Source organism: Stegodyphus dumicola, chromosome 8, assembly GCF_044657685.1.
Source record: "Stegodyphus dumicola isolate Sdum_Otavi_A_Nest chromosome 8, ASM4465768v1".
Classification (NCBI taxonomy): Eukaryota; Metazoa; Arthropoda; class Arachnida; order Araneae; family Eresidae; genus Stegodyphus; species Stegodyphus dumicola.
In genome coordinates, this window is record NC_140775.1 from 153,091,297 (window position 1) to 153,108,888 (window position 17,592).

The 17,592-nt window shown below is 31.9% G+C and overlaps 1 long non-coding RNA gene across 2 annotated transcripts in view; it reads right to left on the reverse strand.

Moving 5' to 3' along the window:
- The window catches only part of LOC146996003 (uncharacterized), a 263,871-nt gene extending 247,525 nt beyond the window's left edge, over positions 1-16,346 (reverse strand). For both annotated transcript variants that reach the window (XR_015042903.1, XR_015042902.1), the window contains exon 1: positions 16,288-16,346. This is a non-coding gene — a long non-coding RNA (uncharacterized LOC146996003). The remainder of the gene's footprint in view (positions 1-16,287) is intronic.
- Positions 16,347-17,592: the final 1,246 nt, after the last annotated feature.

The following is a 17,592-nucleotide window of genomic DNA, read 5'->3' on the forward strand; positions in this document are numbered from 1 at the left end:
TAAAATTAAGTATTTGACCAAATATTTATTATAGAATACAACCAATATTTTTACGAATATTGTACTTTGTAAATTTAGTAAAATTAAAATTAAAACTGTTATATTTTTTTTTTTTTTGTAAGCTGAAAAATCTAAAGACAAGCTATGCCAGTAAAGAGGGCAAGTGCATTTAACATAACATCTCGGTAATTTGGCGAGATATCGCCAAGCTGACAACTGTTTTGACGAGTTGTTTTATCTCTAAAATTGGCAAGAAATCTAATTTGGCGAGATATTTTGGTCCGATCCCTGTATCACCGTAATATGTATTGAAATTGAATAAGTGTAATCGACCACTATGCTACCTGTAACCGTAAATCCGCCCTCGTATTGCTTTCCAGTAACTTCGAGAAGCAGAAAGTACTAGAAATATCTCGGCGGCCGGTTGAAAACTATTTAAGACCGAATAGAGGCAGTTTCTTAGTTATTGTTGTTGCGAGTGTTAGTTCCGCGTGAGCTGAGATAATCCGAGTTAGCTTTTTCTTTAGATGAGCTTTGCATTATGTTTTGTTTAACGTTCTTAGTAGTTTGATGCTTGACTACTAATTGTACTCTGTGATACTCTGGACTCCTGTACGAATATTTTTGAGGATAATTCCAGAACTTTGATGTGTTTATTTTGACAAAATAAACTTTATTAATCTATCATCAGACCTGTGTGCATTCAATCTATCACGAACCTGTACGCACGCAACAATATGTTTAGCAATATTATATACCCCCATGACGTTGAAAAGTGGTCCGAGAGGTTGCAAAGTGGCTGTGGTAACTTTTACGACGTCTTTACAACGTTGCGAAGACGCAAAATATTTGCCGTTGCATCTTGGCAATTTGCCGACGTTGCTGAAACGTCATGATATGACCGCTTTTAGACGTGGTCGTTTTAGCTTTTTTTTTTTAGTTCATCAGCATTATTTTTAGAATGAAAAGAGACTAAATCTGCCCTTTCAAGAATCTGAAATCCGCATAAGTTTTACTTTGCAATGTTTCATTACTTTATTTCATCTAAATATATTAATCTAAGGTAGATTCATCTAATGAAATGTAAATTTAATATAAATACTTTTGATTTATTAAATTTAATTAATACTAAAAATACGTGCTAAATAATTGTTTAAAATTTTGTTTAAGTAATTAATACTTAAAATATTTTTTAAAAATATTATAGCAAAATATTTAAAAATGAAACTAATCTATAAAGTAAGTCATTAAGTTATGCATTTTATATACTTTAAAAAATCATATTTCCGAAATGAATACAAATCACATGTTAGCAATTACTTCACTACTGAAATATCTTATTTTTGAAGTAAGGGCGAATTCACTGCTGTCCAATATATATGGTGGAAGGAGAAGCAGACGTGTACATTATTTACTAGATGCTTACGTACTATATAAACGAACAATTCGAGATTTGCGCGCTTTAATTTTTTTAATTGCGCAATTAATTCAGATTTTAGCTGTTCTTTCAAGTGATTTGGTAAAGATGCCATCTGTAAGAAAAGACTTACTTCATGTTTGAAATTGAATCAAGCAATGACTGATATAAATAATATTGCTTATATTAAAAGTAAATATAATGCACTGTCAATCAAAGAAAGCATTGTGAAGCTTCTCATTGTTCTGTATCTACTTGCTTCAAGTACCTTCAGCGAGTGAAATTTTCCTGAGAATGCTGAATTTGTGCTTATTTTGTGTGTGCTCTACAAGAAGTGCCACAATACTAATTGTGAATCTAGTGTTCGTGAAATAGTGCCTCTGTGGTCTATAGTGGTCTTGGAATATAGTGTTCGTGAAATAGTCTCTCTGTGGTTCGTGAAATAGTGTCTCTGTGGAAATAGTATCTGTCTCCAATTACTGTGGTTCCAGCAGTGCAATATTTGGATAAGCTTACTAGCTTTGTATAACGTCCTGTTGGACGTTATCAAGTTATCACGTCCTGTTGGATTTTAGAATTAATTCATATAAAACCAAAAATAACATACAACGGTAAGCCACTTTCTGGTTTTGCTGAAAATGCCATCAATACAGAAGCAATAACAATTCATGCTGTTATGGTATGTTCATTATTTTCAAAATACAAAGAAATTATTGGACTGGTACCAGTACCTAATATGACTGCTGAAGATGAATTATATATATGCATAATATAAGCAATTAATTAATTATTAAAATTAATAATAATGCACATTCTATAGCATATTGCCTTTTGTACAGTATGCAGAAAAGGTTAATGATTTTATACAGTGTATGAAATGTATGATCGAAAAACTAGTGTTAAAGAAACATTAGCATTTCTATGAAATGTTGTAATCTATAATTATGTGATATTTAATTGAGTAATATTAAAAAACACTAAATATTTTTTATTGATTGCAAATTGCAGTTTTATTACTTTTCGTTTGGCATCTATTCTTCCAAACACTGTGTAATCCCCGTTTTTTTAAATATTATGCCGTTATGTATGTTTATTAGATTATCTCAATAAATGAATATTGGAAATCAGGTTTTATTTTTTATTAAATTTAAGTATATTTATTCTATTTTCTTTGCTTACATTTTATGTGCTTGTGATAGCAAAGAAATTCATAATAAATAGAAGAATAAGTTTCATCGTGTGCTCTTTAACGAAGATCTTACTTTAACGTACTTAGCTTACTGTCGTATACAATATTATTTAAATTATTTCTGTACAGTAACAGTACATAAAAAGTGAAATAATCATTGTAATCTATCACTATTATAAAATGTAAAAACTAAAGATAAGTAAATACATTTACATATGATCGAAAGAAATGGTGTTAAGAAACATCCGCATTACTAGTAAATAGTGCAATCCATAATTATTGCACTTTTAATTGCTTGCTATTTAAAAAACACAAATATTTTTATATTAATAGGAAATTTTAGTTCTGTTATCTTCCTTCTGCTATTTATACTTTCAAACACTACTAGTTCATGCTTTTTCTTAAATAGTGCTGTCATGTATGTTGTTTGTTAGGTTATTATTTCATTTTAGATATGAATATGGGAGGTTATTAGATTTAGGTATCTTTCATTTGCATATCCTGGAGATATAAAAGTTAATGGTCATATTTTTTACTGTGAAAAGCGAATAAATTTATACTTCAGGTAAAATACTGATTATGTTACCTTAAGAACCGCTTCCGAATTTATCATTACAGGGGCAATTTTCAATGCCTCTGAGATTTAACAGATGTGATAATGCTATTATCAGAAACGCTCTTTTTTTTTTTACCCACATGCACATATGTATCTTTACTTTTATTTATGTCTAATCGAGTTTTATTTACTTAAAACCTACTATTAATGTTATATATTTATAATAACCATTTTCATAACTACTCTCACTTAAGGGGAAAAAATGATGAAATCTTAAATAATCGTAACTTAGAATTTAAGTTATTTAAAAACTATAGTTTAAAGTACTGAAAATAATTAAGGCTATTATTAATTATGCATATTTTGTCTAAAGAGAAAAAATTATATTATCTTCTGGTTTTCAGGAAATGATAAAATATTTAAACTTTAGATAAATACAAGGAATACAAAATTTTAAAAAAGAAGAAAATACATTAGTTAACTAAGCTTATTTTTCTGCATAAATCAATATGTAACACAAGGACATAACAACGACATTTTCACAACTGTTGCAAAAAGGTGGAATTTTGCGAACATTTAGGCGTCTTTAAGACGTCGTGATACGATGCTTTCACAACCAAAATATCATTTGCGAAAGACGCAATAAAGAGGTGTATGCGACAAAAATCTCCTCTGCAAAGACGTAATAAAGACGTCTTTCCAACGGTTGCAAAACAGTGGATGTTCGAGGACATCTGGGTGTCTTAAAAACGACATATTGCAACCACATCCGCGACGAGTTTGCAACGTCGTTACGACGTTGCTGTGCTACTTGGGTCATTGTAGAACCTGGTACAACAGCCATATGTTTATCGATGTCAACTACCATTGTATTTAAACCATCATATGTATGTATATATGTGTGTATTTGTTATAAGGATAAAGTTACACGCTGCGCTGCACCAATTAACCATATGGTAGAAGGACGATGCTCGCGTTCTCCCATAACTCACTCTAGAAAACATTTGCTTGGGTTCTATTGTTCCATAGATTCAAATCTTGTATTATACTAAACAAACAAAGCAAAGCCAAAAAAATTCAGGTGGACAATTTAAGAAACAGTACTCACAGAAGACCTGAAAGTAGGTGAATTCAAGATATATTCAATACATAACAATGAAAGTAGGTATTTTAAATACATATTTCCTTCTATACTTAGAGGACACTGAATAATGATTAATTGGCTTATAAGGTATTTCCCCCCGCCTTCTTGGCATGCCTTCGTCAGCACGCTCGACGCGTATTCGAGAGGCCCGTGGTTCGAGTCCCGGCGAGAGCATTGCTTCTTTTTCATCTCTCCTGCTTTGAAATAACCTAATGTCTCTACAGTGGCGCCCGAACTAAAAAGGTAGTGAATGATGATTCTTCACCACCAGGATTTGACGACTGGGTCCCGTAAAACCCCAGTAGTCTTTTAAAAGGGGGAGTATACAAGGTATGTCTCCCGCCTTCTTGGCATGTCATCGTGGTGTAGTGGTCAGTACGCTCGAAGCGAATTCGAGAGGTCCGTGGTTCGAGTTCCGGTGGGGACATGCTCATTTTTCATCTTATTTGCTTCCAAACAGCTAATGTCTGTATAGGCTTAATTTGGATAAAACACTAATGAAACACTTTAAATATTGTAAAAATTAACCGTTGCAAACGGAAAAACCTTTAAGTGGTAAGGGCCTTTATCAAAATGGTGCCGTTGGATTCTGTGAAGAACTGCCACAAAGCTTTCATTTGTTGAAGAAAGAAATAATTGTGAAACTTGGGCAACGCAAAGAGTTGGACTGTAAATTTTTCATTTAATAAGGAGCCAAAGAAGACCAAACTTTAAACGTACACATTGCGTCCTCTTCGCTTAATAAATGACCTACGTATCTCTTTCTTGAAGAGTTCTCCGATACAAATACGACTTCTTTGCTGTCTGGCTTATGCAAAAGCAAAGGGTGAGAGGAAAAAAATGGCGCAATACATTTGTGTTACAAATAAATATACAAATAAATAAAGAAACTAGTAGTGTTGAAGTTGTTTGTCGTCGTGTTTGAATACGAGACTCCATCCAGTACGATGCCAAAAGATGTTATCTTTGGCGAAAAATCTGTCACTCATCTATTTAACTCCGCTGTTCTCGAATCGACGACATAAAGAAGAAGTTAACAGAACCTCGTCTCCACTTTACTTTTCTTTTTTAAATGTATGTATTTTGAAATGTCTCATAAAATATTTTTTATGAACTGCTAGAGAAGTTTGTTGGAAGCATCAAAATATTCAATACATGCCTTCCCACCCTTCCCAAAAATACGCATACGGAATTTTTTAGAACGAATATTTGCACATAGTAAGCCTAAATCACGATTAGAAAGACTTTTTTCTTTTGCGTCGACCTCTTTTAAAAGAGACGTTTTCTTCATCGACCCCTTACACGTTTCTCCATAATATACATAATAATAACCATAACAGCATAATAATATACATAATGATAATCACAACGAAAGCATAATAATATATGTAGCATAATTATAATACAAACAATGGCACATAAAAAAATCAACGATTAGGTAAAGAATATAAGTACAATTTTAAAACTTGATTTATTAGATTTATGTTTTACTATTTTAGCCCAAAGAGAAAATTTGCCCAGAAGGAATATTAATTTCGTTTTGGCATTTTGCGTCGGTTCACTTTTAAAATTATTGCCACCAACTATTAGAGCCCTGTATTATATTTAAAGAATTTAAATAATAGAGAATCTTCATGAATGTATGTATGTTTCTCGCACTGGGAAAACACAACGGTACCTAGAGGCATCATATTCTGAATAACATAGTCCTCCATTCGAATATGGGCATCTGGAAGCCCGAATTTTGAATTTGTTTTATTATGCATTTTATATTTTCTCAAACATTAAAGAATTTTTGATTAACGAACTCAATGATTTTAAAGCGAGCAATGGCAACACACTACAGAGGGGGGGGGGAATTATCTCCAGCGCGCGAGACTGTGTATCGGAAATTCTTAAGATATGCTCGTTTAAATATTTTGGGATATTGCTGTTGAATTGAATTTTATGGTTTAAGTGCGAAGAACATGATATTTAATAAGAGGCACACAAAACGTTAAAAAAACGCCCCTTTGGGAGTAATATAAAATCTGAAAGCTTTCAGATTATTATGTTTTTTTGTAATATTATTATTATTTTTTAATTTTACAAATATAAACAAGTTTCCAGAAACAAAATCACAGTTTCTATTTGCGTAAGAGTTCAATATTAACGAATATAATGTCTGCGCTTAATGTATTGGATGCAATGTCTTAATATTTGGCATGAATATGCTTAACGTTATCATTAAACTCCTCATTCAAAAATACTCAACCTGTTCCTTCTTTACCTAGTAAATTATTGACTTGACTAATGCCCGCTTCTATTATGTAAGAAGAGTAAAAAGTCATTAATGTTGGTTTGGTAACAGCTTTTATTTTGGGATATTTCTCTCGAATAGCTTCTAATTCTTAAAACATAGCATACCCATGTGTTTTGAATAAGATTAATACAACATCCTTTTAGTGCAATCAACTCTTCTTGCATCATGATATCAAGATCAGATATACCGCAGGTCAGATATATCAGCGGTTCTATGAGCCATGTTAGCATACTCAAATACCCAATGTCTTGGAAGCGAAAGAACATTAAAATCTTCTTTTAAATTTTGAAAGTGGCTTGTATATAACAATATATCGTCCCAGAAAATGTAACCCTTTTCAACCCTTAAGTTATCAACGCTTAAGTTATCAAAATTATGGAATTTATTTTGATTCAGTGCGATAAAAACAAGTCAGTTTTAGAACGGAAACCGAAGATAATCGTGAATTTAGTGACAATAAACAAGCTGCCCAGACGAGAAAGCGGTGAGTGATTCTGACTACCGTACTAAAGAGAAGGGCCCGGGTTTGAATCCTGGAGAATGCATGGATACAAACTGTCTGTCCCTTCATAGGAGGCAACGATGACCCACCTATTATGTGCCTCCATAATAAACTGACCACCGATTCAGGCCTTACTAGTGGCCAACGCCTATAATGACTAGAGTCTGCCACTGGAAAGAAATAACAATATATAACACTAAATAATTAATTATCGATTTTATTATTATGTTATCAGTGGGATTTTGATTATGCCAATAATGCGGTGTACATTCGACGTCAAACTTCAGTCGACCCTTTGATCATAACTGAGACCCTTTAAAATTTCATCGACTCCCAGGGCATGAATATAGACACCTCAGGAAAACACTGCGCTAAACGCTAAAGAAAAAATATAAAACAACTTTGCAATTAGAGAACCACTTTTGAATGTAATAAAATGAATTTCTTCAATATGGAAAAAATAATCAATATGGAAAAAATAAATGAAAATGTAATAGAAATTAATAAAATCGTAGCATTCAATTTGGTAATTATCTGCTATATCGTCGAGCATGAGCTAGAATCCCGGAAAAGGCATGGCTCTGGTACGAAAAGCAACAAGAGGGATGGCACTGGTACGAAACGGTTCACTTATACTTTGGAACCGAAAGTCGTCTCGAGAAGCTGATGGAAGATGAAGAAGGCAAGGAGAATCTTAGATCAATTTTCTCCGCGCGCAATGTTCTTCATCAAAACTGGGAAAGAGTTCATCATATTTACTTTTTTACCTGACATACCCAAAGCCTCCACCAAGAGCAGGCGTAAAACCAAACATCTTGGCAACCACGAATTTGTGCACGAGGTTTCCACTAAGTCTGGATCAGGAAAATTAATCGCAACTCAATGATTTTACGTAACAATATTTCTGCCTAATTCGACTCTGTGAGAGCTTTATAAAATTTCTTTAGAATTTTATATAGAAGCATTTCTACAGAAGATTGTCTATACATTTTCATTGAAATTTTTTTATAGATCTATCAGCCTGTATAAATTTTTTTTATAAGCTTTATTTATTAAAATCGGTGATCAGAACCTATGAAAAGTAAATGCTAATCATTAAATAGGGTAATTAATTCTGCCGATTTCTATATTAAATCAAAATATTAATAAATTCTTAATGCTCTTGAGTTTTACTATCTGAAGCATGAATTCATAGACGTCGTCTTGCCAAATGCAATCATAATCAGTTGCTCATATCATCCGGATTTCCTCAAAATACTTTTATTTTTTTAATGCGCAAATCAAGGACATTGAGTAGTGGGAGGTCTTGAAAGATTGCTGTACCTTAAAGCTCAACGGTCTTAATCGGACCTGGAACCATCTATGATGTTGAAAATGCAGAAATTCTTAAAACTCTCTTAATTTATTTGGATAAAATTAATTTTTATGGCTCCATCCATTATAAAATTTTTCCGTCTGGTATTACCTGCTGTACTTTATCAATAGGCATTAAGTGATGTTTTTCCCAAGTAAAACATTATTTATAAAGACTGACAAAGATCTACCGAATTTTTTATAGAACTATCCGTAATTATTAGTTCAAAGGGGTAATTTGGAGGACTATTAATTTTGTTTTGGCATTTTGCGTCGACAACTTTAAAAGGCTGCATCACTTTTCAAATCGTTGCCACGATATATTATTGCCCTATCTTATATTTAAAGAAATTAAATAATGAATAATCTTGCACGAATGTATGTTTCTCGCTTTATGATAAAACAATCATACATAGAGCCATCAAATTTTGAATAAGGTAATCCTCCTACGAATATAGGAATGTGAAAGACCAAATTTGAAATTTGGAATTTGTTTTATTATCGATTTCCTATTTTGTAAAACTTTAACGAATTTTTGATTAGCAAACTCAAGGATTTCAAAGCGCGTAATGGCAGGCAACGTCGTACAGAAAAAAAAAAAAAAAAAAAAAAAAAAAAAAAAAAAATCCCCAGCGCGTGAGTCTCTGTATCGGAAATTCTAAAGATTATATTCATTTTAAAATTATTTTGCGATACTGCTGTTGAACTGAATTTTATGGTTTAAGTGCGAAGAACGTAATATTTAATAAATAAATGTAACACAGAAAATGTTAAACAAATACCCCTTTGGATGTAATTTAAAATCTAAAACCTTTCAGATTTTTTTTTCCTACAGAATCATTTCTATATAAAATTTTGTAGAACTTTTATAAAGCTTTTATAAAAATTTTCGCTTTCCTTTAAAATAATATAGAAAATTTATAGAATGGAATCCTACAGGAATCTCAGAGTTTTCAAAGTCTAAGCAAAGCGAATTTTTATTTTTTGTCATGGAATATAGAAGACCAAAAATTAACACTTTTTATTCATACGTGTGTAATAATTTTTGAATGAAAATTTTTGTCTTTTTCCCTCTAGCTTTATAAGGTATTTCTCAGGTCTTCTTAGCGAGCCTTCGTGGTGTAGTGGTCTGCACGCTCAGCGCGTAATTGAGAGGGCCGCAGTTCGATTCCAGACGAAGGCGTTGCATATTTTTCATCTTTGCTGCTTCCAAAAATTACCTAATGTCTCTACAGCTTAACGTTTTCCCTTATGTAAGATTTGTGCAATTTTGTATTCAGAATTGTTTATACTATACGAAAAATTATTCGTTATAAAAGCACAAAATGAATTTAAATGATAAAATTAGTTAAAAGATTAAATTTATGCTAATAATTGATACAGTTTTAGTTCTTGAAATAAATGCTTTTAGTTATTGTATATGTTTAATCTGATAAAACAAATGGTTTTTTATTTCAATTAAATTTAACAGTTATTTAAGATGTGTTCCTTTCTTATCAAATATATTTTGAAATTTAAACAATATTGGAAATTTTTGTTAAAAAATCATATTCGTTTCGAAAGTTTATATCTCCCTCTCCACGTCATAGATCACTTCAAATTTTACGTTAAAATTCTGCATTAAAAATTGAAATTTAATTCATTTTATTGATTTTGTAGTATTTTTAGGTGCTCATAAGCTTTTTTAAGAAATTCTATAGAAAATTAAAACCAAGAAACTTATTTAGAATTCTGTAGAATTAGTGTCTAATTTTCTGTAAACTGGATCTTATATTTTCAATGGTTACTATTAGTTTCTTCTATACACACTGCATAAGTAAGACCTTTGGAAATGGTATAAAAGTTTTATAGAATCTTCATATCACCTATCACGCAAATCTCTATATTCCCACAAATCTCTATATATGACTGCGTAGAAACTATACCTAAAATTTTATAGAATTCTATTAAAAATCATTGACCAAAAATTTTAAAAAAGTGAGGCATAATTCTAAAAGTTTCTAAACAAATTTAACAATGGATTCTTTTACACTATTCTATAAGGCGTTTTTGTAAGAGGCCATCCACTCCGTGTAAAACATTTAGAATCCATCTTTGAAATGTTTATTAATTGAAACACCAGTTAGGTGTAAGATTCATGATGAACCTTCAGTTTCTACTCTCAGATCGTTTCACCCTTCTTGGACAACTTCCAACACTTATTCATTTAGATGGTCTCTAATGTATGCTTTTCATGCAAAAGTACTCTATGTTATTTTCTTCCAAAAATATCTCCGAGAAACGAATATGAGGAAAATATACACGAATATGATGGTACTTACTAACAACTATTTGTAAGTACTCTACAAATAATGCATTACGACTATCTTTTCTCCGCCTTGAGTTGCAGAGGCCTTTTGTTATTAGATGCTACACATCAGTGGTCCCAATTTGTATTAATTTCAATAATAATCTTAATACGTTTAACTGATCGTTAAATAATTAAATAACTTTGAAACTAAACAAAAATAATAATAATATTTCCATTGCACTCTCTCAAGATGACGTAGAAATAATCGGACATGTACTGGGAAAGATGGAAGATGACGAACAAGAGACCACTGATGTGTAGCAGCTAATAAAAAAAGGCTCTGCAACTTAAGGAGGGGACAATATAGCCTTACTTAAAATAGTTGTTAGTAAGTACCATCATATTCGTGTATATTTTTCTCATATTTGTTTATCTGAGAAAAGGTGAAGACAAACAACGACATGCAGATCAAGAATTTTACGTCGAAGGGAGTTGGCGACAAATCAGCTTTCTATGCCATCATAGTAAGAAATTCGTAAATTTCATTAATAATACAGTAATTTTAAAATGTTGTTTAATTTTGTCTTTTGGCAATATAACATCATTTAATGTGTTTTAATTTTAAACAATCTGTACGATTTTCAATATTATTTATTTAATTTTGACCTATCGTTCAAAAACACTACAGACGGACTTCGTATGCTGCAATATCTACAAAGGGCATCACAAAACATGAGCAAATAAGTTCTGGAAATATACATTCAATTATTCGGAAAAATCTCTTATCCAGAATCGACATGGTCACGTTACTGCCGGTTAAAAGGGATTCTACTGTATTTCACTTCGCAGAAGTGATCATTTTTCTTGTATCTGCAGCTATGCATTCTTACAACAGAACTCACCGATGACTCCCAGAAAACTTTCGTAAGAATGAAAACTGAAGCAACTAATATGCAGGGGGGGGGGAGGTTAGAGATTCTGAGAAATTCTTATTGGAAAGATTCCGATTCGCTTCATTACAAATATTACTCGCGAACAAAATGCCGTGATATTTACACGCTTTCCATTCAAGTAGAAGAATGGGTCTGCTTCCAGGAACCGTAGCAAATAATGCTTTTCTCTCGGTTATTTTCGATGTACACCATTAAACATAATGTTCTGGAAGGGAGATTCTTCGGTACCTAAATATACAAGGCATTGGGAAAAGGTGGAAATAAGCTTCTTTCCCTTAACTATTGATTCTGTATGTAAGTTTTTAGATGGAAAGTTTCTTAAAAATCGGGTTTTAGGAAAGCACGCTCGATATTGAAAGCAAGGAAGACTATAAAAAGCAAAATGCAATTATAAGTTTTTATTGAATTCACTCGTTGTATTTGTCGCTATGGTCGAAAGTTTGCCATCATTTTCAACCTATTTTCTGATAAGCTATCAAGATCAAATTTCGAAAGTATGCTGTTTGTGGGACCCCCCCTTTTTTTAAAAATTCGATTTAGACTTTTTTTCCCGAACGTTGAAACGGATTTTCGAACATATCTGCGTTTAACAAATATTAAAAATCTCAGAAATGTACTGTTGCATTCTACGAGTTTGTGGATTTGGGTGACTGATGACAACACCTGATGAAGATTCAAAACGCAATTTATTCGACAGTATTGCACAGGACAGTTCTAAGGAGACGTTTACAGTCGTCAAAAAACTACGATAAACACTCTGAAATAATCAGCAACACAGTCTTTAGTGAAGCCAGCTTCACGGCAAAGCACTAAAGTACAGCTCCCGACTTGGTCGATCGCTCTCGAATCTCTGGACTCAATACACTACTATTGAACTTAGCATAAGCTTCTCTCCCCGTACAGGCAGGGTACATGTGTATGTATGTATGTATGTATATATATATATATGTAGTTTTGTCCTACTTTCAAGAACATTACAGAAGAAAACCGCCAAGAATGCCTTCTAAGTGTTCTCGCTTCGTCTATGGCATATCACCAATTTTGTCACCAAATCTGCAATTTCGCGCCAAATCTAGCAGCCCCTGCTTTACACTCCACCTTTTGGTAATAGGCTTTGCGGGGAAAGTATTTTCCCGCAGCTGGGCAATTCGCAACGGTACTGTTGGCATTATCCGACAGAACGCAAAAAATTTTTTTAAATGATATTTGTATCAAATTTTTAACGTCACTTTTAATTTTTCCGCGAATTTTCGGAAGTCGATATGTTTTTTTCGACTATTTAGCGTAGGGGTCTTCAATCTTTCATGCTCGAAGGCCATATCAATAAATTCAAACCCGCGGGCCACAAGTCTGTCAAAAAAAAGAATATTATATAATAGAATAGAAATAGAAAGTTTATATAAAAAAGGGAGGTTTGTTTTGCAAGACTGCAATTGATTCTAAGCGAGGATAATAGTGTTACAGTTTTGTATAAGTTCCAAAAAGTCAAATGGAAACCGAATTCAAATGTTTTGCAACTTTTTTAAACTATAAGGGAAAAAAGTATAAAGATGATTGTCCAGAACGGTGTTACAAAATGCATTCACGATAAAAAAAAAAAAAAAAAAAAAAAAAAAAATTTTACATTACTGGCGGGAGATGGTAATTATTTTAGTTTTAATGCGAAATTTGACATTGTTTGTTTTTAATTAAAGCTTCAATATCCGGTTTAATCTGTGTTGTTGCAATCCATAAAAAAGCTGTTCACATATGTAGGTACTTCTAAAATAGAAGACATGGAGAGTGCATGTTTACGAATTCCTGGAAATTTGTCTTCGGTCACGTACTTCGAATAAAAATCAATTAATGTTGGATTTTAAAGTAACTTGCATTTTACTGCATAGTTACACTGTAAATCTATAAATTCTAATTCTAAGTTCAGGTGGAATACTTCCAACGTCTACTGAATACGGCGAGGATAGCATTCTGATAAAAATTTCATTTTCACGAAAATCGGAAAATCTGCTTTTGAATCCTTCTTTCAAATCTAAAATGCCATCGTACATAATTATTTGAATTCCATGTTGTAGAGTTCTTCACACACTCCATCAATTTTAGAAAGTGAGTGGAATTCTTATTTAGCAACTGAATTCTTATTTAGCAACTTATTCTCATTTAGCAACTGAATTCTTATTTAGCAACTTACAGTCAGGATTAATTTTGTCTGAAAAGCTTTCATAAGGTAATAAAGATTATGAACAAGTAGATCTTTTTCCAGTAAACGGAAGTTCAAATCATTGAGATCATTTTCAGAAACTTTTATCTCAAATAATATCAGGCATGTCAATAAAATGTTTTAAATATCAAGAATAAGAGGAAAAAAAAATTATGACAAAAAGCTGACAAAGCAATTTTTCTTGAAATCAAAATTTGTTAAAATTCTTCAATGTTTCTTCGAATTCAAATGTGGGGCTACGAAAATGCCTTCAACGGGCCACGGGTTAAAGACCTTAATTTAGCGTATACGAGTTTAAAATTTCGGCACCTAAAATTGTACCGCTTACAAAATTTTATAAATAAAAAAATCTCAGAATTTAACTGCTTGCAGCATCCAATTGGGCAGAAGAAAAGCCTTTTAAACGAAGTTTATAAGCAATCTCAACATAATTTCTGATTCTTTTGGCAAAATTGCCGCATGTTTCGATCATTTGACATAAAAATTTGTTAGAGGTAAAAGAGTGACTATTCATACTTGAAAAAGGATTTTTCAGTTTGATAAGTTGATTAACAGCGTGTCGTAGAAAGTAAAGATGAAAATAAAAATGTAAAAAAGAAATTTTTATAAAATAAGCTTTTATTTAGAACTCGTAAAACAATTAACGAACTAAAAGTGGAAATATAATTTATCATATGGTTTAATAGTAGCAAGAAACTAAATAATTCTCTTTACAAAATTCATCTACAATTTTACAACACATATAATCAAAGCTTTCACGCCAGAATAACAAAACTTAAAAATCGAACTCCTTTCTCAAATGTATAAGCGCTAAAATTATAAGAATATAAAAAGTTCATGAGGGTTTTCTGCAAGGGAAGGGATGTCTTCGTCAAGTGAGTACCATCGAAAGGAAACTGACTTGCATTCATGTTAAGTATTGGAAAACCTCAAAAATCAAGCATGCAGCCAGCTAGTTTGTCTGGGGTCGAATCAGAATGAATTGTGTGTCTGTGATTATGGCAAAGCCTCGAGGGCTATCTGCCTAAGGGGAGGGATGCCTTCGTGGAGTACTTTATAAGGGAAATTCGCTCGTATACACGTTACACACGGAGAAAACCACGAAAACGCCCATGCAGCCAGCCCGTTCGCGGGATTCGAACCTTGGACTGAACTACCAGTGTTCAGCGACTTTACCGCTCGCCGCTGGTGTGCCCGAATCAGAATGAATTGGTCTTCACAACTTGACCACTGGTGGCACCAGTATAAGCTATTAACTTCTTACATTTATTAAGGATGCCCCATGCTTTTACTATTCGTGCTATAAAATTGTAGATGGAAAATAATTCATGATAAAAAATTATAGATTTTGTAAAGATAATTGTTTAATCTCTTGTTGGCATATGAGATATGCTATATGATATATATGTTATATGATAACTTATTTTTCTACTTTTAATCTAATTATTTTATGAGTTTTAAATAAAAGCTTATTTTATAAAAATGTTTTTTTAGTATTAATATGTTTTTATTTATTTATTTACACTATTAATTTGATTTATTTTAATTTCTTATTTTATTTATTTATTTTTAGTTCAAAGGGCGTTAGCCCAGGAGAGCTATTAATTTCGTTTTGGCATTTTGCGTTGATTCTGCCTTCATTTACTTTTCAAACTGTTGCCACCAAATATTACAGCCCTGTATTATATTTGAAGAAATTAAATAATGAAGAATCTGCGTAATTATATGCATGTTTCTCGCATTGTGATAAAATGGCGGTACCTAGAGCCATCAAATTTTGAATAACGCAGTCCTCCACCGAATATAGACATATGGAAGCCCAAATTTGGAACCTGGAATTTGTTTTATTATCTGTTTCCTATTCTGTAAAGACTTTATGAGATTTTCATCAAGAAACTCGAAGATTTCAAAGCTAGCAATGACAACACTATACGGAACAAGAAAAACACTTTTATCTCCAGCGCGCGAGACTGTGTATCGGAAATTCTAAAGACATGTCATTTTAAAATTATTTTACGATATTGCTGTTGAATTGAATTTTATGGTTTAAGTGCGAGGAACATGATATTTAATAAATAAAGGCAATACACAAAACGTTAAAAAATGCTTTCTGGGCATAATCTAAAATCTGAAAGCTTTCAGATTTTTTTTTAAATTTTTTATTTAATTTATTTTAATTTTTTAATTATTTTTTTACATATAGATTTTTATTTATTTTTTAACTTTGAGAATCAATAATTTCTGGGAGCAGTTTTGTTTTTAAAGAACAATAATCGCTTGTTTACACAGCATTTTCACAGTACGGCTTTCACTTTCAAAAACTTCTTTTCTTTTGCATTATCTTATCGTAATGAAATGATGCTTACCTGAGATGATATTTCTTCGTTTCCTGTGATTTCCCAATATATTTGAAGCTCTCCTTCCTATAAAAAAGGATAAAATGATTCAAATTATCTAGTCCTTATAATTTTTTAACATATTTTTATGTATAGTTGCACATGCTCTATTTTTCTAACCATGATTTCTAGATGTGTACGAAAAAGTTCTACAGGCCTTTTTCAGGTGCAACAAAAATGGAAATAGAATGTAAAGTACTTATGCATTCGTGTAATGATTATAATTTGATACGAAATCCTACCATCTGCTTTGCAGTAAAAATAATTACTCATGGATAAAATAGCTCTAGTCCAGAGTAAAAAAAAAAAAAAATATATATATATATATATATATATATGTAATTCTGTTTTCACACAAGGCACGTCATCAAAGGTTTGAAGAGCCAAGTAATTCAAGTAATGCTCGAAACAGTCTGTAATATGAAGGAGAAAAGTCTGTGGAATAAGACGGATGAGTTACAATATCCCAAGCAGAGTGATTTTTCTTCTTTGTGCGAATTGAAGGAAGTATTGCAATCGCGAGAGATTTTAGGTATCATATTTCAATGAAAATATCCATTTCAACCGCTCTCGAACCCATCTGAACGATGCTTTTTGCATGACATCTGTACGTACAAATAGAATAAAGAATTGTAAAGTGGATTTAAAATGTATTCAGAACAAGTTTTTGTGTCATGTACGTAGGTACGTATGTGTGTATCTCGCATAAATCAAGAACGAGTAGCCGTAATTGAAATTTTATATATGCGATTGCTATAACATGTAGTTGTGCAAATCCCTTTTTCATTGTAACGGCTGCACCAATCATATATAAATATATATATTCTTATATGTTGGTAAATTGTGCAATTTTTGCTTTAAAAGCCATTGAATTATATAGTTTTATGTTACGGTTAAGGTTTTTTTAATGATTTTAGTTAATCTGCATGCAATTGTTGTAGAATTATCAACAATTTAAAACTAGCAAGGTACGCCTAATGAACCTCTATTTGTTTACATTTGAAACTCAGCAGAATAGTGAATTAAGCCAGTTTTTGCCCCTTCAATGTCATTTGGCCGAATGGGACCCAAAGTAAACTTTCCGTTTTGTGCACCGAGGGATCTGCCTTCTCGCCCGCTAGTCGAATTGCTTGTTTTTGTGTAGAAACTCTAATTTTAACTACAGAAATTAGTTTTTTTTTATTGTTTACACAGTATTTGGTATTTTACGTTTTTCTGTATTTTTACTATTTTCAATGAAGATGTTTTGAATTTTTATGTATTTTTGCTTTGCCG